Source organism: Homarus americanus, unplaced genomic scaffold, assembly GCF_018991925.1.
Source record: "Homarus americanus isolate GMGI-L3 unplaced genomic scaffold, GMGI_Hamer_2.0 scaffold27874, whole genome shotgun sequence".
Classification (NCBI taxonomy): domain Eukaryota; kingdom Metazoa; phylum Arthropoda; class Malacostraca; order Decapoda; family Nephropidae; genus Homarus; species Homarus americanus.
This window is the reverse complement of record NW_024740413.1, coordinates 1-7,500: the sequence shown is the minus strand read 5'-3', so window position 1 is coordinate 7,500 and position 7,500 is coordinate 1. Positions and strand designations below refer to the sequence as shown.

Genomic DNA, 7,500 nt, shown 5'->3' with positions numbered 1-7,500 from the left:
CAGGTGAGTTGTTACACACTCCTTAGCGGATTCCAACTTCCATGGCCACCGTCCTGCTGTCTATAGCAACCAACGCCTTTCAATGGGATCTGAATGAGCATTCATTTAGGCCCCTTAACTCGACGTTTGGTTCATCCACAGCGCCAGTTCTGCTTACCAAAAGTGGCCCACTAGATACTCAGATTAGTCGCCGGAGCTTCATCCCTACAAGCAAGCTCGGCATCTCACCCATTTAAAGTTTGAGAATAGGTTGAGGACGTTTCGTCCCCAAGACCTCTAATCATTCGCTTTACCGGATGAAATTCACCCTGCGAGTTCCAGCTATCCTGAGGGAAACTTCGGAGGGAACCAGCTACTAGATGATTCGATTAGTCTTTCGCCCCTATACCCAGCTCCGACGATCGATTTGCACGCCAGAATCGCTACGGACCTCCACCAGAGTTTCCTCTGGCTTCATCCTGGCCAGGCATAGTTCACCATCTTTCGGGTCCCAACATATATGCTCATGGTACTTGCCGACTGCCCGCGAGCCTGCCCCGGTGCGCCTCCGCCGTTTACCGACGGCCCGCTTCCGGGGACGGACAGCACCGCGGCGTCTTGGCAAGTCCTGCCTGGGCGCCTCCCATGAGGAAATTAAACCGACCATCGCCCTGACGACCTCCACCACACGAACGCCCAGAGACGGGGAGACCTCACCCCGCTTGTCGCGGCAAGTATGAGGCCGCAGGCAGCCGGTCAGGATCGCCCAAGACGCCATCTCGGAGAGCTCTGTTATGCTGCCCCGGCGCTCGTCACTTTCATTTCGCTTTTGGGTTTAGTGGGAGCCCAGCACACTTCAGTACACATGTTAGACTCCTTGGTCCGTGAGCCAAGACGGTCAAGGGATCACCACCTTTTTGCACACCGCGAGCAAAACCGCTGCCGAAGCGGCGGTGTTTCTTCGACGCATCGTCGCAGGGCAGCCAGGACACTGTGGTTCTCTGCCGCCATGTGGGTCTTCCCCAGACGAAGCTGGAGAGAGAGTCGGCGGCGAGGTACCAGTCCGACCGGGCCTTCGACGTCCCCGGCAACGGGTCGCGGTGACCTACTACGAGGCGAAATACGCCCGCCGACGCCAGCGTGAGTGGGGGCGCGCCCAAACATTTTTGGGTCGCTCAATTACAACACCCCACCCAGCCGACAGCCGACGAGCTGAATCCCCTCAGTTCGACCCTCGAGTTTCCACCCGTTTGGCTCTTAACGGTTTCACGTACTCTTGAACTCTCTCTTCAAAGTTCTTTTCAACTTTCCCTCACGGTACTTGTTCGCTATCGGTCTCGTGGTCATATTTAGCCTTAGATGGAGTTTACCACCTGCTTTTGGCTGCACTTTCAAGCAACCCGACTCTACAGAGAGGCCCTTTCCGACCGTCCCATCTGTACCCTCACGGGCGCCGCCATACGGGCCTGTCACCCTCCATGGGCAGTGGCCGCTTTCAAGCTTGACTTAGACGGTATGGGACGGCGTGCTGGACCCTCTGAAACGCAACACCCCTCGTGCCCGAAGACATCGAGGTTATGCGCTGGGCTTTTCCCGGTTCAGTCGCCCTTACTAAGGGAATCCCTGTTGGTTTCTTTTCCTCCGCTTATTAATATGCTTAAATTTGGCGGGTAGCTCTCTCCTACTACGAGGTCGATCGTGGTCTCATCATCCTTAGGGGGAACAAGTTCCCCAACCACGAAGCGGAAGACGCTCTGCCACCGACTTTCTTCACCACCGACATTACCAGGCAGGAAGGTTTGAGGGGCTTGTCGCGGGGGTACCAGCGGCCATGGCGCCGGCACTCCCACCCCTGACTCCGTTCCTTCTCATTGAGTGGTAAATAGCCAATAGGAAAAGTGTTCCAGCAGAACATCTCTCGCAGAGTCATATACACACACAGTTTTAATGCATATACGCTCGTGTTCCGCCCTTACTCGGCCGCACCTTTGCCGCTTAAACTTTGACCTCTTTCCCCGTTCCCGCATGCCACAGCAGTGGCACTTGTTTATCCGGAGAAAGAGAGCGAGAGTCGCAGTATTAATTGGCGTGAGCGGCCTTTCCGGCTGCAGAACTAGTGCTCTATCCCGGCGAGCGCCGTTATGAGGCGCAACACCGTCTTTAACGCGTTTAGAGAGAACTCCCCTGCCTCCCTCCCAGTCATGAGATAGACGTGGACTCGTGGCGAACTCTCAAAGAGAACGCCCACACCGCGTCTGACCGTGGGAGAGGGTGGAGGAGCGCGTGAGGAAGAGCACGGCGTCACCCAAGCATTCTCATCTCTCTGCCTGCACCACTACATGGTAGACTGCGGGCCCAGGCGCACTCATCAATTTAGGTTCCACTGCAATGCATGCCAAGCACTCTTTTCGAGGTGATAGACGAAATTCCGGCGGGGCTTACTTAAAAGATATCCGACCCGGTTTCGTTTCCTCTTCGTGGGATGGAGTGCCTCTTAGAACATGTGCAGCATCAGCCATGAGCGGCCGACGGCCATTAGTGTCTCTGTGGACAGCAGGCAAAAGAGCGCCGCCTCCAGTTATTTGCGAGGGCGACAACTGTCGCTTTGTTGTGGTTGAATGTGGGTGCGCCAAGTCCATGGACTTGCTAGTGATAGGCTTGCTTGTTTTTAAGGGCACGCCTCGCGCAAGGCGCGGGCGATTAAACCCCAAGGCGGAAGCTCGGTTCGGGTTACCCTCGTGTCAGGGAGACAGTCAGCAGGCACCGAACTCGCAGCAACCGATGGATGTATATTTCCGACCCTCGTAGAGGAGTGGCGGCGACAAGCTCGCCTTGGCTGCCACCGCGCATAATATCGTTCGCTTGTCGATGTATATCGGTATTCTTGCGATTTCATACCGACCGCGGTTTACTGCGTGGTCTTCATCGACCACGAGCAGTGATCCCGTTAAGAGTTGTGTATTTGCCATTTGGTCTTTGTGCGACTAACCATCACAGGTCGAGTCTCAATGAAAGGGTTTGACAGACATAGCCCAAGTTTGTGGTTTGGGTTTGGCCGGACGACTTGTTGTTGTTTTTTGACACTTGAATTTCACTCTTTTTGGGTCAAGAGGCTTATTCGCCGGTAGTAAGGAACGGACGGGCAGCCGTCCAAAGCCCCGTCCGTCCTCCTCCTCCGGTCTTCGCGCTCTCGCCCGAGTGTGGTCCACCTACAGCGTGGTGGTACCTATTTTTGGTGCGGGGGCCGGGATTGTCCTCTTTCGCTGCTGGAGTTGCCAGAGCAGAGCCGAGACCGCCCAAATCAGGAGAGTAGTAGTAGTAGTTTTAAGAGCGCCCCGTTCTCTTTCTCTCTGTTAATGATCCTTCCGCAGGTTCACCTACGGAAACCTTGTTACGACTTTTACTTCCTCTAAATGATCAAGTTTGGACATCTTTCCGTCAGCTCGAGGCGACGACCCCAGAAAACCCTCGCGGGCAACGGGGCCGACAATCCAAGAGCGCCAGTCCGAAGGCCTCACTAAATCATTCAATCGGTAGTAGCGACGGGCGGTGTGTACAAGGGGCAGGGACGTAGTCAGCGCAAGCTGATGACTTGCACTTACACAAGAATTCCTCGTTCGCCAGGAAACAGTACAGCCCCAATCCCTATCAAGAAAGGCTTTGAACGGGTTACCGGCTCCTCTTTCGGAGGGAAAACTTCGTTGATCCCTTCAGTGTAGCGCGTGCGGCCCAGAACATCTAAGGGCATCACAGACCTGTTATTGCTGAATCTCGTGCGGCTAGAATTGCCGCTTATCCCTCTAAGAAGAAGTTGCGAACTGGACACCATTTTCTGGAGATCCGTCGACTACTTAGTAGGCCAGTCTCGTTCGTTATAGGAATTAACCAGACAAATCGCTCCACCAACTAAGAACGGCCATGCACCACCACCCACCGAATCGAGAAAGAGCTCTCAATCTGTCAATCCTTCCGGTGTCTGGGCCTGGTGAGGTTTCCCGTGTTGAGGTCAAATTAAGCGCGAGCTCCACTCTAGTGGTGCCCTTCCGTCAATTCCTTTAAGTTTCAGCTTTGCAACCATACTTCCCGGAACCGGAACGAACCGGCTGCCCGCCAGGTCATGGGGAATAACGCCCGGCGGATCGCTGAATTGGCATCGTTTACATGTAAGTTTAGAACTGAGGCGTTATCTGATGCGTAGCCGAACCTCAACTTTAGATTTCGCCAGATTAAATACAGCTTATCCTTGGCAAATGCTTTTCGCGTGGTTCGTCTTCGCGGCGGTCCAAAATTTCACCTCTAAGCGCGTGCACTTATCTGAATGCCGCCTGTTCCGATTAGTCATTACCTCTGGTTCGAAAACCAACAAAATAGGAGCCGAGGTCCTATTCCATTATTCCATGCATCACCATTCGGGCCATTCAAATATACTCTGAGCACTCTAATTTTTCAAGTAAACTCTCCGGCCACTTTCGGGACACTTTCGACAAAAAGAGCATCCGTGCGAGAGCCAGCGAGAGGCGGCTGTTGGGCGTGACAGTAAACACAGGCGGTGCACGTCAGTCGGAACTGAGATCCAACCTACGAGCTTTTAACATGCTCTGCTTTAATATCACAGCTATTGGAGCTGGAGATTACAGCGGCTGGCACCAGACTTGCCTACCCAATGGATACTTCGTTAAAGGATTTAAAGATGTACTCATTCGATTGCGAGGCCTCGGATGAGACTCACATCGTTATTTTTCGTCACTACCTCCCCGTGCCGGGAGTGGGTAATTTGCGTGCCTGCTGCCTTCCTTAGATGTGGTAGCCGTTTCTCAGGCTCCCTCTCCGGAATCGAACCCTGATTCCCCGTTACCCGTTATAGCCATTGTAGGCGCATAACCTACAATCGAAAGCTGATAAGGCAGACACTTGAAAGAAGCGGCGCCGGTGCGGAGACCGTGCGCTCAGCCCGAAGTTATTCAGATTCACCACAGGTGGGTTACGGACCGGGGCCCGACCAGTTTTGAACTAATAAAAGCGCTCTTCCCTTGCGGTCAGAGACCAATTGCATGTATTAGCTCTAGAATTGCCACAGTTATCCAAGTAAGTGGGTTTACAGATCCAATGAAACATAGCTGATTTAATGAGCCATTCGCGGTTTCGCCTTAAATCGGCTTGTACTTACACATGCATGGCTTAATCTTTGAGACAAGCATATGACTACTGGCAGGATCAACCAGGTAGCTGCTGCTGTTGGCGGCGCCTATCACGGCGGCCAAAATAGTGAGATTGAGAGAGAGGCAGAAGACATTGGGCGAGGGACCGCACGTTGGCCTTAGAGAAATAGCAAACCAGATGATCAGATCTAACTGCACCTTCTCTTGCTATCCTCGGCGCCGGCAGCGCCACCGTGTGTGCCAATCTCCTCCCTTATCCGCTCCTCTTTGCCCCAGCTCCAGCGAGGCAGCCGACATTGGGCGAGGGACCGCACGTTGGCGAATCTCCTCCCTTATCCGCTCCTCTTCTCTTTGCCCCAGCGAGGCAGAAGACATTGGGCGAGGGACCGCACGTTGGCCTTAGAGAAATAGCAAACCAGATGATCAGATCAAACTGCACCTTCTCTCGCTATCCTCGGCGCCGGCAGCGCCACCGTGTGTGCCAATCTCCTCCCTTATCCTCTCCTCTTCTCTTTGCCCCAGCGAGGCAGCCGACATTGGGCGAGGGACCGCACGTTGGCCTTAGAGAAATAGCAAACCAGATGATCAGATCAAACTGCACCTTCTCTTGCTATCCTCGGCGCCGGCAGCGCCACCGTGTGTGCCAATCTCCTCCCTTATCCGCTCCTCTCCTCTTTACCCAGCTCCAGCGAGGCAGCCGACATTGGGCGAGGGACCGCACGTTGGCCAATCTCCTCCCTTATCCGCTCCTCTTCTCTTCTCTTTGCCCCAGCGAGGCATAAGACATTGGGCGAGGGACCGCACATTGGCCCATCTCCTCCTCTCTCTCTTTCTCTTACTGTTTGTGGGGACGTGGGCTCATGAGCGCCATCGTCGCCCAATATTGGTTAGGTTGTGTATTTCACGGGTGGGAACCGCCATCATCGTTGTTAGGTGATGGGGTAACCCAACGTGTGCTTTGACGAGTTTTGGCTGCTAAACTCTCTTTTTAGTATACTCGGCTCCCAGACTGCGCCCTGGTCGTGTTGAACCATGAGCGTTGTCTATGCACATTTAGGGTAGCCGTTTGCGCGTGGAATAGTGCAATGAATCTCGGTCAAGAGACGGTTGGGCGCTGCATTGAAGGCCGGCACAGACGCGAAGACGGGGTGATCAGCCAACGCAAGTCCGCTAAGTTGGGCAGACAGCAAAGGCGAAGGGGCCCGTTCCGGACTGAAAGGCCGCAGCATATGCTGTGACGGAAACTAGTAGGGTGGCGACGTGTGCGCCGAGGAGAGAGAGAGAGACGGAGTAAATAATGTCCAAACGGAAGAGAGACCTGGCAAGTGTAATTGATAGAGCGCGAGCCTACTCGCCATAAGCCCGCTCCACTGCCATTCCTCTGATCCAATGAGACTAAAATCTCTCTCTCTCTCTCCTTCTGCTCCAGCCATTGCAGGGCAGGGAAGCGACGGCAATTTTGGTTGTTGTTTTTGAATGCCGCGCTTTGCTTCGCAGAGGCGCCGAAGCGCTCCGCTGGGGGGCGGAAGATATTTCACACCGAATATGTGTGTGAAGGCACCCTCTCCCCTTAATATAGTGAAATAGTGCAATCCAGCATACAAGGTCGGACGATAGGACATTCACCGTACCGCACCTCGAGAGTGGATGTTGGGTAAGGTTAAAACCGGACTGTTCGCAGACAGCCGAATAACCCGGTTCCGGACTAATTGGTGGATGCAACATCATGATGATGCTGCTGCTGTCGCGGAAACCGCAGTGGCGACGTGAGAGAGTAATAATGTTCAATAGGGAGAGCGACCTGGCTAGTGTAATTGATAGATCGCGAGCCTACTCGCCATTAGCCCGCTCCACTGCCATTCCTCTGACCCAATGAGACTATTCTCTCTCTCGCTCTCCTTCTGCTCCAGCCATTGCAGGGCAGGGAGAGGAAATCGACGGCAATTTTGGTTGTTGTTTTTGAATGCCGCGTTTTGCTTCGCAGAGGCGCCGAAGCGCTCCGCTGGGGGGCGGAAGATATTTCACATCGAATATGTGTGTGAAGGCACCCTCTCCCCTTAATATAGTGAAATAGTGCAATCCAGCATACAAGAGCGGACGATAGGACAGTCACCGTACCGCACCTCGAGAGTGGAAGTTGTTTGATCGTTTGTTAGGCAAGGTTAAAACCTGACTGTTCGCGAACAGCCGAATAACCCGGTTCCGGACTTACAATAGACGCAACATCATGATGCTGCTGCTGTCGCGGAAACCGTGGTGGCGACGTGCGCGCCGAGAGAGTAATAATGTTTAATTGGGAGACAGACCTGGCTAGTGAAATTCATAGATCGCGCTCCACTGCCATTCCTCTGACCCCATGAGA

The 7,500-nt window shown here is 53.9% G+C and overlaps 1 non-coding gene across 1 annotated transcript in view; it reads right to left on the bottom strand.

Annotated features, from left to right (window-relative positions):
* LOC121875434 overlaps window positions 1-1,674 on the bottom strand; it is a 4,308-nt gene extending 2,634 nt beyond the window's left edge. The window contains exon 1 of the ribosomal RNA XR_006090602.1: window positions 1-1,674. This exon is cut by the window's left edge and continues 2,634 nt beyond it. This is a non-coding gene — a ribosomal RNA (large subunit ribosomal RNA).
* Window positions 1,675-7,500: the final 5,826 nt, after the last annotated feature.